The sequence below is a fragment of the Pteropus alecto genome, unplaced genomic scaffold (genome assembly GCF_000325575.1).
Source record: "Pteropus alecto unplaced genomic scaffold, ASM32557v1 scaffold177, whole genome shotgun sequence".
Classification (NCBI taxonomy): Eukaryota; Metazoa; Chordata; class Mammalia; order Chiroptera; family Pteropodidae; genus Pteropus; species Pteropus alecto.
Window position 1 is genome coordinate 1,117,249 of NW_006442207.1, and position 15,635 is coordinate 1,132,883.

A 15,635-nucleotide genomic window follows, 5' to 3' on the forward strand; every position below is an offset into this window, starting at 1 on the left:
ATTATTTCTGTATTGACAGGGCTTACCTCAGGTTCATCTTTGTGGTAGCATCTCCATTCAGTATTTTTAAATTCTAAGTCTTTTCTTAATATTCTGGAGTATGGCCTCAAGCAAGATGCAAAAAGAAAGAGTCCGACACTTTGTAGATCTGAGAGTACCCTTTCTTTTGCATTTATATATGGGTGACAACTTGACTAACTGTTCTAAGGTCCCAAAGTCTTTTCCCAAGGGTACTATAGATGTTGCTCCAGCAACTTGGGATAATTATAATAGTACAGAAATACAAAGATAGTCTGGTTTTTACCATTAAACAAAGTTGCTGGCTAGAAGACCATCATACAAAAATCAATAGTGTTTTTCTACTTCAGTAGCAACCATTTGAAAAAACAATTTTATTTTATTGTTCCAATTTTAGAATATGTGCTGCCAAAGTGAGCACTATAGTTTTATTTTACAAAGATACTATTCACAAGGCAACTTACATGTATAAGATATCTAGGAATAAATTTACCAAAAATTATGAAACTTTATAGAAATATATTACAGAAGAACTAAATCAACGGACAGGTCTACTACTCTCATGAATTGAAAGACTCAGTATTATAAAGATGTCAGTTCTTTTCTTCAAAATCTATATATTCAATGCAACTGGGGCAGTTGGTTATCCATGTGGAAAACAAGTGGATTTCTATCTCACACCATACAAAATAAAGTCAATGTGGATATAAGACTAAAATGTGAAAGCAAATTATTAATACTTTTAGAAGAAAATAAAAGTACATATTTATTATCTAATAGTAGAGAAGCATTTTTCCCTTTGACATCATCATGTGGCAGCATTTCTTAAATAAGATACAAAAAACACCAACCACATAGAAAAATGATCAATTTGACTACATAAAATGAAAGACTTCTGCTTATCAAAAGACCATTTGAAAGTGAAAAGAAAAGGCACAAGACTGGAAGAGGTCTGTGCAAAACATCTGACTGACAAGGATGAGTGTACTACTTAATATGAGAAAGACAAACAATCCAATAGAAAAATGAGCAAAAGACAGGTACGGACATTTCATAGAAAGGGAAGTATGAATGTCTAACAGTGAATAAAAAGATATTCAATCTCATTAGATTCAAGGAAGACTAAAATAAAATCACAGTTGGTACCGTTTTGTACCAAATGGATAGGTCGAAAAATTAAAAATTCCAAGACTATGAAGTATCAGTAAGGATGCTAAACAGTATAAACTCATATAATGATGGGTGAGAGTGTAAGCTGATAAAATTGCGTTAGACAGTCATTTGATGTTATCCAATCAGGCTGCAGGTACCTTCCTACGATTCAGTTCTCCGGCAGTGGTTTTCAAATTGGACTCTGTATCAGAATCTCCTGGAAAGATTGCTGGCCCCATCTCCAGAGTTTCTAATTCAGTAGGTCTGTGGTGGGGTCCAAAGATTTGCACTGCTAACAAGATCCCAGATCAAACTGATGCCGTTGGTGTAGGACCACACTTTGAGGACCACTGTTCTGGAGAAACTCTTAAACACGTAAATATGATTTTTTGTACAAGAATGTTCATAGCAGCATTTGTGGGTAACAGCGAAAACAAAAAAACTGTAACAACCCAAATATTCTTGGAAGAGAGAATGAAAAAGTAAATGGAAATATGTTCATAAAATATTGTAGGGTGGTGAAAGTGAATGAACAGCAGCTATGTGCACCTCAACGAATATCAAAAAACAATATTGAGTAAAGACTATAAGTTGCAGGAGACAGCATTAAGTATAATGCAATTTATTTAGAGTTAAAAAGCATGCAAAATTAAACTGTATGCTTAACAATAAGTGTACTTATATTAAAAAGTTGAGGTAATGATAAAACTCAATATAGTGGTCTGTTGGGAGTGTATATAGAGAAATATATTCAGAGATGGTTAAATGGTAGAGTTTAAGAGTATTTGGTAAGGCTTATTCCTTAAATTAGGAGGAAAGTATGCAAATGTTTGCTATATTAATTTCAAGTTTTTCTTGATATATAAACTATTTCAAAATAAATTACAAATAATAATTACATAGTTTTAAAAGAAACTAAACTTTATATTTCTCTCAGTTATCTTTCATAGTTACAAAAGCTGATTTAAAATCCTTGTCTGTTAATTCAAGCCACTGAATTATCTCAGCGTCAGTCTCCATTGATTGCCTTTTGACTCACATTTTCTTTCGGTGACATCCAAGAAATTGTCAGTGATATATTGTAGAGCCTCTGGATTCTGTTGTGTTCCTCTGAAGAGTACTGATTTTTTAAAAGCAGGCAGCTAACTTAATTGACCTCAGACTCCGAACTGTCTCCCTTGTAGTGAGCAGAACAGAAATTTTGGTCTAGTTCCTTTAGCCTGTGCTGGGCTGCTTGCTCACATGGTTGGGGTGCCAGCAATGACATGGGCAGAGTTTATATGCATCAACACATTACCCATGCCCTCTTTAACTCTCTCTTTCCAAGATTCCTCTTTTATTTTCTAATTACTGTAAGCACTTTGAACTCTGACTCCCGGCGCTTCATGCCAGGAAGACTACAGGTTTTTTATACAGGTTTTAGTCACTCCTATTTGGCATGACTTGGGTCCTGCTTTACAGCAAAGAGCACTAATCATAGGAAACTTGCCCATTGCCATTCCCTTCTTCCAAATGGAGACTCCACTCCTGCATTTGCCTGTTCAGTTGTTCTTCAGTATCTTTGGACAGCTGCTTTTTATATTATGTTCAGAATTTATAGCTGTTACGTGTAGGAGGATTACCTGAAGCCCATTCCATTTCTTTTTCGAGTTTGTTTGTATCTCATGTTTTTTTTTTCTTCTTCTTCTTTATTATTTATCACTTTTCTCCTCCCAGGCCCCTGGGCAGCTATTTTGTTTCCCAGAATCTCCCTGAAACAGTTCCAACAGACCTTATCTTTCTAATCACAAAGGCCCAAATAAAGTCCAAGGGGCCAGATGGGATGAGGATGTTAATGACCTTGTCTTAGACCACACTTCAGCATGTTCTTCAAAGCAGCATAGTCTGATAGACCTGCAGCTATTTATTCAAGTCGGCAAATATTTACTGAGTGTCTACAAGGCGCAAGGCTTTGTTTTAGGCCTTTTGGATACATCGATAAACAAAGAAGTCAAATACCCCTGCCTTTGGGGAAGTAACATTATGAAGAAGGACAAAGGCAATGAACGATAGTCATAATAAATAAGCATTACAGTATGTTAGAAGGTGGTAATTGGCCACCTTCATTCTCATTCAGCAGTTTGGCTCTTTGGAATCACAATCATTCCAACATCTTCATTTAACTTCACCGACTTGTCTGAGTTGTGTTCCCAGAACTAAGAAATAGGCAGTGAGTCCTGAAGGGAAAAAACAAAACACTTGGTTGCAGTTGCTGCAGTGACTGAATGTCACCACTGGGTGGGAAAAAAAGGGAGGGAGCTAAACATTGCAAAGGGATAGACAGCAAAGGAAAAACTATTGTTCGAGTAATGCAAAATTCAGCCTAATCTCAATTCTCCATGTGACCTCTCTTCCATTTCTAGTGCAAAGATCGCACAATCAGGTAATTTCATCAGAGTGGTTTTGTCCCCAGAAACCGAGAAAGTACCTTTTTTTTTTTGGGGGCGGGGGGAGAACTAGACCAAAATTTCTGTTCTGCTCACTACAGGAATTTTTGTGTGTGTGTTTATATATATGTATGTGTGTTTACATATATGCATTCTATTTTTGTTAAGACCTTTTTCATTTTTTCATAGATGTATTATGTAATATATATGTGTATGTGTGTGTTCTACTTGCATTAGTATCTATTATATCTTTTTCATATTTATTATGTGTGTATCAGTATGTGTGTACATTATACATATATGTATGTGTGTATGCATGTGTGTGTGTGTGTGTGTGTGTGTGTGTGTGTATTCTGCTCGATTGGGGTCCTTCAACAGCCACTTTCAAACCCCTTTTAAGGTATGGTGTTCCCTGCACAGTAATTTTACCTATATGTTCACCATCATCATCATCATCACTGCTCGCATTTAATAAGCTTACCAAGTTACAGTTACTGTGCTTGGTATTCTGGGGTATTTAATGCTCACAATAACCCTGCGAAGTAGATACTGCCATTACCCCCATTTTATAGGTAAGGAAACTGAGATGTATAGAGGTTAACTTGCCCAAGTTGGAACAAGGATTTAAACTCAGTTTTGACTGAGAAAGCCATTATTTTGAACCAGGATCAGCAAACTGTTTTTCTGTAAAGGGACAGACAGTAAATATTTCCGGCTTTGTGGGCCATGAAGTCTCTGTTGCATCTGCTCAACTGTGCTGTTGTAGTGTGAAATCAGCCAGAGACAACATGTAAATGATGGGTATGGCTCTCTTCCAATAAAACTTTATAAAAATAGGTGGCGGGCAGGATTTTGCACATGGGCCGCAGTTTACTTATCCCTACTCTTATCCACCAGGCTCCATGGCCTTTGTGATAACAGATTCAGATCAAAACTGAAAACTCTTATGCTTTTCCACTGCAAAACAGTGTTTATCTTTTGGTCCTTGGCTACTCTATGCCTCTTTCCGTTAGTTCCTTATGAGAACAGGAAAACTTGACTTACGCTGCAGCTCTGAAATCTGTAATACTGGGTTTATAGGAACTGATCTCAGACACAAGGCGCTGCAGGCAGTCGTATAAAAAGAGAGTGGGTCACTGTCCACATGAGTGGCTGGATCTGTCTAAAGGAGACATGCAGATGAAAATTGTGAATGAGGCTTCTCCTATTTCTTTTACTTCCAAAACAGTACTCTAAAGGATGTATCAATCAGAGCCAATGGGTGGATAAGTCGGAAATTCTGCTGTTTAAAAAAACACTTGGTGAATGTTAGCATGCATCAGGTGCAATGCTAGGCATCTGATGTGTCTTATTTCACTCACAATACTCCTGTGTGGGTAAGTGTGGTATTTGGGGGGTGGAGGAGGAGAACTGATAGGGTTCAATATCCGGAGGGTTGCAGGCCCGAGCCTCTCTTGGGAACTTGGCAGGTCCAGAAATGAGATATCATTAGTATGTCCTATGATGACAAACTCAACTACTAAATTGATAGGCCATATGCTCTGATGCATAGGCTGGAGTATCAACTTATTCATTTATATGGAAGTACTCACAGCTAATGGAGGAGAGAAGTTGGTTCAACAAGCATTTCTGGGACATCCAACGTGTGCTAAAGCCTAGGAACAAAGATCGGGAAGAGGACATGGCCTTTGCATGAAGGAACTTTCATGGTTACTGGTTACTGCCTGCCTCTGAGGGATATGAGGAGTGCAATGTGGAGATGGATCAGGGGCCAGCTAAAAGTAGGTTGTACCTCAATACGGACCTACCTATTGGGGAGCACTCATCCAGAGTCTACCTATGGGATAGAAAAGACACTAAATTCAACCATTAGCCTTGCTTCAGCTCTTTCTGAAACCTTGGACAATAATAATGATGGCTCATATATACTGAGCACTTACAATGTACCTAGAACTGTGTGCTAAGTACCTTACAGTTATGGCCTCATGAATTAAATCTGAATTCCCAAGTGTGACAGTGTAGACCTCTGGTGATTCATCCTCAACATAAGGTTCTAGTATTTTCTCTTCTACATATACCCTAATCTGCAGCCATATTGCATAGTACATTACATATTACATTACTTTTATTTCTAGCTTTAGCTTACTCAATCTCTTCCACCTGGAATGCCTTCTCCAATTCAGTCTATCATATTGCTGGCCATCCTTCCAAGCCTAGCTCACACGCTAATGCTTCCTTGAATATTTTTCTTGGCGGGGATCTCTCTAATGAATGCCTATAAAACTTTGCACCTCATTCGACAGCACTTAAGTGCTTTAAAAGAAATCCATCTTAATGCTCTTAGTTCTGATTACAAAAATAAAACATTGTCATTGTAAATAACTCAAACAATAATGGCAATATTTTTGCAAACACATCACACTGCTCTCAAGATTTTAAGTTCCTTAGGGACAGGGACTGTGTTTTATTCATCTTTATATCCCTCAGGAATCTCCCCACTTTAGTTCCAGAATGTCTACCCCAGGCTTGGTTCACAGTGAGAAGTGAGTATTTATTTGAACAAATAAATTATGCTTAGGACTTTTATAGCTAAATCTAGAGCTGATTTTCAAAACTAATGTGATATTTATGGTCATTGATGTTATTAACATGTCTTTATTCCTAATATAACACTTCTTTAACAATTTACTAATAAAATTGTTTTGTTGCTAGATTTATGAAATGCCCATACTTTCTTGGCATGTGGGACAAACCCATCTCTGATCAGGTGTTATTGCTAGAAATTCTAGTGCTTCTATCTTAAGACCCTTTAGAGATGAATCATTTAATTCATGCTGAGAATATTTCAGTTCTTCAAGTTGTTTGCTTTTCAAAGTTCCTCCAGTATCTGCAAAAATTTGTTAGTTAAAATATTCCTGGGTTATAGGTCTTAACTTCATTGAAAATTGACTGCACATTTTTATCATTAAATCATGAGCATCACAGATGACTTTCACATTTCTGCTGAAGGCATGTTTCTTATTAGGCTAAAGCTTTTCAGGCTGTACAATTAATGGCTCATAGCACACTAGGGAACATTTATTAATTTTCATTTTACTTCTTTTTTGAAGGTTATGGGGGTTAAAGGTTCTAAGTTGGAGTTACTGAAATTTTAAAAGGTGTAAATAGGTAAATATTATGGTTCCTGGAAAAGTGAGACATTTTTCCCTTTAAGCATGTGATTAATATTACTAATAAAAATGTCATCAGCCTTCCCTGCCATGGTTATGCAGTTAGAAAGACACTCTGTGTGTGTGTGTGTGTGTGGTTTGCTTTCCATATCTAATGGGACATTTTGAGAGAATGCTTGATATAAGAAAATTACTTTTAAAAATAGATTCTTGATGCTTTGTTGGTCTTATACAAGTATTCTAAACAAAAAATAGTATCTCCTTACACATTTACTAAAGATTTTTCCTGACTACATTTGGTGGCTTATGTCAGTGTTTGAAATGCAGGGATTTGTTTTCTCTTGTCAGATCATGAGACATAAACACCATTCTTGTTGAAGGCTGAATTTTCAAAAAATAGGCCTCCTTCCTTTTTGTGGATAGATTACCTATTTTACATTTTAATCTAGTTTTATTCATAAGCTAGTTTCCTAAGTAGTTATTTCCTTATGCTACTATTCATAATTCATTATGTTGGTCCTTTACAGTAAAATATTTAATTTTAGCATATATCAAGTAGTACTTTTTAAACAGTTCATTGAGATATAATTCACATACTACACAGTTCACCCATTTGAAGTGCACAATTCAATGGTTTTTAGTTTATTCACAGAACTGTGCAATCATCGCCACAATCTAATTTTAAAACAATTTTGTCACCCCCCAAAGAAACCCCGTGCCATTAGCGGTCACTCCCTATCCTCTCTGCCTATCCAACCCTAGGCAACCACTAATCTATTTTGTCTCCCTGACATAGTATTTTTTAAAACATATTTTATTTAAATATGTTAGTGATTAATGACATTATTAAAGCTAATACATTTAATACAATACTCAGGTGATGGCATTTTTCTTTATCTTATTTTTATCTTTAAAAACAAAGCATCTGGTTTGCCAGAGTTTCAAATCCATTGGTAGATTTCAGTGATATTACGTTTGCCTGTGCTGACCTACTACTTGGTTATTACTGTAAGAGTTCTATGTCTACATCTATACAAAAGCAGAAATATTGAGTTAGAAGAATGGTGACTACTTAAACGGTTAGAATGAAGCACTCTCAGAGCAGACTATCTCAAGCAACTGTACTGTTTCTCCTTTTCGTTCTCCAGTTACTCCTGCCTTACCAATACATAAAGACACACACATACACACACACACACGCGAACATGTGCGTGCATGCAAACATGTGCGTGCACGCGCACACACAGTAGCCATGGTCACATATGGTGGAAGATGCTAGTAAGCAGACTTATACAGGGACAACCAGAAGCAGCAGTACATATCCAGTAGTGATATATTCTTATGCACATTATAAAAATAACATGTTGTGTTTTTTGATTGCATATATGTATGGTTTATTCTAAATCATAGTGGGGGTCACAGAACATTCTCTAGTGGTTGGAAATGCTGAAGCAGAAAAGAGAAATGTATAAAATAGTATTCTAGGTCACTGCTTATTTATACTGATTTTATTCACAGATTATCAGAAAACCTGAAGGTCATTCATCTATTTACTCATTCATGCAACACCTATTTATTGATTAGAGACAATGTAAATGGCACAGGTCCCAAGTAAAGATGAACACCTAAAATTCAGCTTCCCTGAGAACTGTTGTCCAACCTCAGCACATGAAAGGATGGGCCATCTTCTCAGAGAAAGAGAGCTCAATGAATCATACATCTTTTCCTTTTTTCTGTGAAAAATTGCAGCCTATATTTTGCAGGAAAATTCAACATAATTGGTATATACCCATCTTTCTAGGTGAATTAGGCCTTAACTGACAGATAACCCATTTTGTTCTAAAATTCAACAAACTCTTGGAAAATCTTATTCCATACAATCTTTTGAATATGTCATTTGCCATTTATATTTGGTGGCCTTAAGCAAAAAAAAAAAAGTTATAAAAAGGTATTAATGCAAGTAGATAATAAAGCTGCATTCTATAAATCTATAGCAGCTTACAGTAATCATTAAAGCATGCAAAAGTCTTTCATCTATTCAAAAATATGCAGTGCACAGAATGTCTGCTAAGGTGCATGACAAGTCAGAGTTAAATATATATTAATAAATGAATTAGCTTCATAAATAATAGCCATAATGACATTTTAGGAGACAATAAGTCTGAGGATTGTCAGAAAACGGTTGATGTATGAGCTTCACGTCTCAGTGATTCTTCAAAATGAATAGGCTTTGTGAGATAGTTCAGACCCGCGACCAGCCTATTTCCTTGAATAATTTACTTGTTGTCAATTTGTACAGCCACATTACACATGCAAATTGTGCTGCCTGTGCAAACACCACTTGGAGATGATAAAAACAAATTTACGAAGGCTATAGAAGAAGGATTTATTTCACTTTCTCACCCAGGTCAAGCAATACATGTATCTGACGATTGTGTGTACCCAATTTTGTTGTAATTATATCAGCAAATTATTCCTTATAATCTTATTATTTTTAGCAGTCTCCTTGTGCTTGGGATAATTAGCTTTCTTCACTCAGTGTAAAAACAATTCAACTTGCCAGCCAGGCAGGGCATAGCTCCATTATCTGTTTTGGGTTTAAATTTATTCCCTATATTCTTGGACACTTTGTGTAAATTAAAAATTTCATAGTCCCTAATACTGTACACGCTGTTCATTCAGTGATGAATTAAGGCCCCTAAACCTCTCCGTTTGCTATTAGATATCTCACCCACTTTATATGTTAATCTGTGCTAATGAATTCCACAACCCCTAGCCACAGCGAGATGACTAAAATTATTACCACTTACAGAGATATGCCTTTTTCATTTAAAGTTCAATTCAAATTGCTCCCATAAACAGTCTGCCACACAAAGATACCTCCTATAAAGGAGAGTTACTTACCTATAAGGAGAGTTCTCTGAAAGTAGTATTATCTTGGGATGCACATTCCTAGGTCACATGCCCTCAGGTCTCTGGCATGGGGGGAGAGAATTCATAGCCCATAGGTAAGACTTCCTTTTCTTGGGGCACTTCATTAGCTCTGTGGCCTATATTCCTAAGGGTTATTTTTGCCACACCCCTTCACACAACCAATCCCTTCTCAGCAGAACAGGCCCCCATGTGAGATAGTAGGGCCGTATGACTACCAAGTGAGAGTTGAGGGACTGGTCACCGTAAAGGATTGCTGATGATCAAGCAGCACATCTTCTATCTTAAAAGAAGCTACCTATAAAGTAATATGTCCGGTAACTGAGAAAAAAAAATTAGGTTTTCTTTCCCACATTTAATATGAAATTTAAAATCGGTATTTACTTTTTATTTATCTAACATTTTTATTGTGGAAATAATATTCTTATTGTGGAAAAATTAGAAAATAGAAACAAAAAGAATAAAAATCATACATATTCTTACCAATTACTTCCACCACCCAGTGATAGTCACTGCTAGCATCTAGTATCAATTTTTACAAACGAATTTTCTACTTACATACCCTCTTAAGATGTCAACAAAATCACTAGTCTTATCATGTCTCTCTTTAACACATGTTTTTAGGACAGGGTGCCTGCCCTATCTGACACTCCAACTTAACCAATTTTAAGAAAGTTATTTGCTGTTTTCCTGTAGAGTTGAGTGATCCCCAGAGTTTCAGGTGCTGGGCCCTTTGCTCCTTCCTCTCCTCTTTCCTCAAGAGCACATTCAAACAAGTTCTCACCCCACTTTAGCTCTAATGTTCTCTGTAATTCCCACCTTCCAAAATAACCTGTCATAAATAGCAGAGCAAGGCACAAGGGTGTCAGGCACAGCCTGAAGGCTGGGTCCTTGTGCCAGACTTCTCCGTACCTTCTATACACGAGCGTCTCATTGGTATGGGTGCCATTTCACATCCATTACTGCCTCTGCACTTGACCTTCACAACCACCGTGAAAACAGAGTGGGTAATGAAAACATACAAGGTCCAAGGTTAAGTAACCCGCCTGGAAGAAAAAAATTTGTACCTAAGTCTTTGTAACTCTTAGAACCAAGTGCTCTTCATTTTAATTCTTGCCCTTAATTGTCACTTATGACTTTGGAACTTAGGGCACTTCGTGTGTTTTCAGTATTTCTCCTTAAAAAGAGATCATTTTCAAAGACAAATCTTTGGAAATTTTTTTGGTTAGAAATTCAGAGCTTCATACATTATTTTATTTTGAGGTTCTTTAATTATTTATTACTTGAGAAGGCTATTTACATAAAGCAAATATTTTGCTTCAGGAGAGTTTATAATAGTCTACCTTTTATAGTATCTTCTGCTTAAAAGTCAAAACAACTTCTTGCAAATGAGATTTTTCAGTTTACAGTTAAGAAAATACCCACAGATTAACTTAATTCAATATGACATTTGGATGTAGCATTATTAGGACCCAACCTAAGCCCTTCCCCACTGTGTAATGCCATTGGTGACCCTGCTGCTTTTTTTGCTGCAGGGTCACTGATGGCATTACACACTCAAGTAGTTAGGATGGCATATGACATGTGACATATCGTCTTGGAGAAACATCAACCTAGAGGAACAATTTAATCTATCATTTTAAAATCTGAGATCATCACCTGTAATTAACCTGAGTTAATATTTGGCAGAGCCAGATGTACAGCTCTTAACATCTACTCTCACAGAAAGTCTGATGTGTTCTTTGGTGAAGAAAAACCAAATGTACTTTAATTCAGCTTCTGCTTTGGAACACAGTGTGTTCACCTAATTATCTCATTTTCAATTTATGATTTTCAAATGAGAATTTGGTCTAGCAAGACAAAACCTAGAAAAGCATGAAGTAGGTGAGGCTGGTTTTCTGTGCCTCAACCATTCTCCCTTCCTCCTCCCAACCTGGCCCTGTCTCTTGTTCCTGGGTGCCCTGTAGCCTCCTACTTCTCCTTCTCCTTGCTAAAGTCCCGGGTCCTGAAGCCAGTTGCTTATTTAGTCACAATGAAGTGTAGTTAGCTAATAGAGCTTCTTGTGTTTTCCTCCCAGGATTATTTTCATTTTTGACTGGGATAAAATTAGGTGAAAAAATACTTTGACACCAGGTAAACATTCCCAGGGAGCATCAAATTATGTGACTTAGTCCCAAGTTTTAAGTAGTTAGGGATATTTTAGTTGTAGATTGTTGAATGCCATGTGAAAAATTTAGGTTCCATTCCTGGTCCATGAGACAACTCATTCTAGTTTTTTTTTTTTTTTTTTTTGATAGTTCACTCATATACAAAACAAGGGTTAAAATTCTACATATAAACTATGTCCTAATCTCTTGATGACCCTTGAACTATGCAATTGAAGAACAGACTCCAAGCAGCCTAGCTAATACTAAAATAGCTGAACTTGGATTTGAGCTGCCACTTATCACAAGCCCAGTACCTTGGGCTCAGGCAATTAACTCCTGCTTTTTCTTTTTTAAAAAAGTGAATGTTCTTTGAAAGAATATAATAGAATCTAGAGTCTCTACAACATATCATTCATAATTTCTGGGATGAAAGCCAAAGTTTCTTGTCACATGAAAAGATACAGGAAAACATAAACTATTTGCAAGAGAAAAAAAAAAATCAATGGAGATTAACCCTGAAATGACCTTGATGTTGGAATTGAAAGATAAGGATTTTAAAATAGTTATACTTAAATACTAAAAGAAAAATATAATGAATAACAACATAGGAAATCTCAGACAAGACATATAAACTATAAAAAGAACTCAATAGATGTTATAGAAATATAAAATACATAAAATAAAAATTTACTGCATGGCTTAACAACAGCATGAATATGAAAAAAAGGGAATCAGAGAACTTGAAGATACACCATTATAAACAATGTAGTCTGAAGAACAGAGGAAAAAATCGTAATAAATAATCAGAGCCCCAGGGTCCAGTAGACCAATATCAAAATGTCTACTATCTGAGGAATGGAATGAGAAAATGGGCCCCCCCAAAATTAGAAAAAATATGACTGAAAATTCTCCAAATTTGGTTGAAGACTCAAATTTTCTAGTTCAAGAAGTTCAGCAAGCTCCAAGCAAAATATATAAAATATAAGCTGCATATCTAGAAACATTAGTCAAACTGCCAAAAATCAAAGATAAAGAGACAATCTTGCTAGTAGCCAGAGAAAAATGAGACATTTCATATGGGGAACAATATTTGAGGAATTTCTAACATCTCATCCGAAACAACAGAGGCTAAAAGACAGTGGAACAGCAGCTTTAAAATAATAAAAGAAGAAAACCATCAACCTAGAATTCTATATCCAGCAAAAATATCCTTTAAAAAAATGAAAATGAGTTCCACTTCCATCTAGGATGTAGAAAGCTGAAAATATCAGTGTTCATACTCTAAAAATAAGACAGTGCTATACGAAGGACATAATTATGACTTTCTTTGAATCTGTCAGAACGCTAAATTCACGGGGATAACAAGCAGCTAAAACTCCAAAGAATGACAGACCCCATCAGGGAGAGATAACATGAGAGCCCTGGCTCGCCTGAGAAAAGCACAGAAAGGAGGAAGATATGGAAAATAACTAGAAAGATAGTAGATTTAAGTCTGACCATGTGACTAATTACATTAAATGTAAATACTCCTGATACAATAATTAAAAGACAGAGATTGACAAGATAAAAAAGCAAGACCCAAGTATGTATTGTTATGTTAAGAATAAAAAATGGGGGAAAATGTCATGCAAATACTAATTTAAAAAAACTAAAGTGGCTGTATTAATATTAAGCAAAGGAGACTTCATAACAAAGCATCAAGGATAATGATGGTTATTACATAATAACAGGGTCGACTCACAAAAAAACTCATAAAATTCAAATACATGTGCACCTAACACCAGCTTCAAATACCATAAGCAAACTGATATAAATGAAAGGAGCGGTAGACATATCCACAATAAAAATTGGAGATTTCAACATTCCTCTTCAGTAATCAATTGAACAAGTAGACAGAAAATCAGGAGAGAAATAGAAAACCTGAACAACACTATCCACCACTTGATCTAATTGATGTTTACTGAACAATCCATACAACAGCGGCAAAATCCACATTCTTTTCGAGTGCATGATCGAAATTTAAAAATTGTATTTCTATTTAATAGCATTAAACAGTTGGAAATTGAAATTAAAAACAGTACCATGTGCAATATAGCACAAAACCCATGAAATACTTAGGAAAAAATTTAAAATATGTGCATGACCTATGCTGAAAATCCTAAAATATTCGTGAGAGAAATGAAAGACCTAAAGAAATTAGGAGATAAACTGTTCATGGATTAAAAGACTCAATAATGTTAAGATGTTGGTTCTCTCCAGATTGATCTATAGATTCAATATATTGCCAATTAAAATCTCAGCAGTATTTTTTTTGTAGAAATTGACAAAGTGATTCTAATTTGTATGAAAAAGCAAGCAAACTAGAACAGTCAAAACAATTTTGGCAGGAAAAAAGAAGGTGGCTGAAAGCCTCATACTACCTGATTTCAAAACTTACTACAAAGCCACTGTAATTAAGACAGTGTGTTATTTGAGAAAGGATATACACATAGACCAAAGGAACAGAACTAAGGGTCGAGAACATAGACTTAACATATATGGTTAATCAGATTTTCAACAAAGGTGCAAATGCAATTTAAGGAATGAAAGAGTTTCAACAAATTGCCCCAAAATAAACCTTGACTTATACTTTGCATGATACATACTTAACTCAGAAAGAATCAGAGATCTAAAATCTGCGGCTTCGAAGGAGCTCACAATGTATTGGTCAGCATAGACTGATCCATGACAATTAATTGTACTTCAGTAGCTATGTGTCAACTATTATGAAGGTATGCAGAAGAAAGGCATGAACTGTATGAATCAGGAAGGGTTTAACTCAGGAGGTAATATTTGATCTAGGTTTTAAAGGATGAAAAGAAGTTCAAAGGTTTAAAAGAAAAAGGTATTCCAGGCAAAGGAAAGAAAGAGCATGTGCTAAATTCTGTCTAGCTTGCTCTTCCATGCTTAGGATCCATAGTTTGTATTTACATCATGGACCTCAAAATTTTAGTACTTATGGTATAAATGCATAAATGTATCATAACCATATTACATGTCTTAGATTACACACTTCTTGAAGAGCCAGTTCATACATGTCATGTGCATTCTCCTTTAACCTTAACAAAGTGCTGAGAATTGGGCACATGGTAAGGACCGCAAAAATGTTGACATATTAATCTGATAATCTATCAGTGTTTATGTACTCCTTAGTTTATACTGTCTATGTGCTCTGATAGAACTTTATTTATGGACACTAAAGTTTAGATTTCATATAATTTTCACATGTAATAAATTATTGTTCTTTAGATTTTTTAAAGAGACTTTTTCTTTAGAGCAGTTTTAGGTTCACAGCAAAATAGATGGGAAGATGCAGAGATTTTTCTATACACTCACTGCTCCCGCATATGCATAGCCCCTCCCTTATCAATATCTCCCACCAAGGTAGTCTGGAACTCACATTGACACATCACAGTCACCTGAAGTCCATAGTTTACCTTAGGGGGTGTATATTCTACGAGCTTAGACAAATGTGCAATGGCATGACTCTTATCATTGTGGTTACCATGCAGAGTATTTCCACTGCCCCCAAAATCCTCTGTGTTCTACCTGTTCAATCTCCGCACCCCCCACACACATACACTCTCCTTAGTTTTAATGTGTAAAGGAAGGAAATTAATATTTATTGACCAGTAGTCAATAAATGCCAGGGTCTGTGTTAAAAACTTTACATGTATTCCTTTAAAGAGATTAATCAGGCTTTGGGCTGTTTGGAAGATGAAGGTATTAGGAAAAGGGAGACTGACATAGTT

At 35.9% G+C, this 15,635-nt stretch overlaps 1 long non-coding RNA gene across 1 annotated transcript in view; it reads right to left on the reverse strand.

Moving 5' to 3' along the window:
• Window positions 1–646: 646 nt before the first annotated feature.
• Window positions 647–15,635, reverse strand: part of LOC107196331 — an 18,312-nt gene continuing 3,323 nt past the window's right edge. The window contains exons 2-4 of the long non-coding RNA XR_001517728.2: window positions 10,610–10,743; window positions 9,671–9,741; window positions 647–3,386 (exon numbers count right to left, since the gene is read on the reverse strand). This is a non-coding gene — a long non-coding RNA (uncharacterized LOC107196331). The remainder of the gene's footprint in view (window positions 3,387–9,670; window positions 9,742–10,609; window positions 10,744–15,635) is intronic.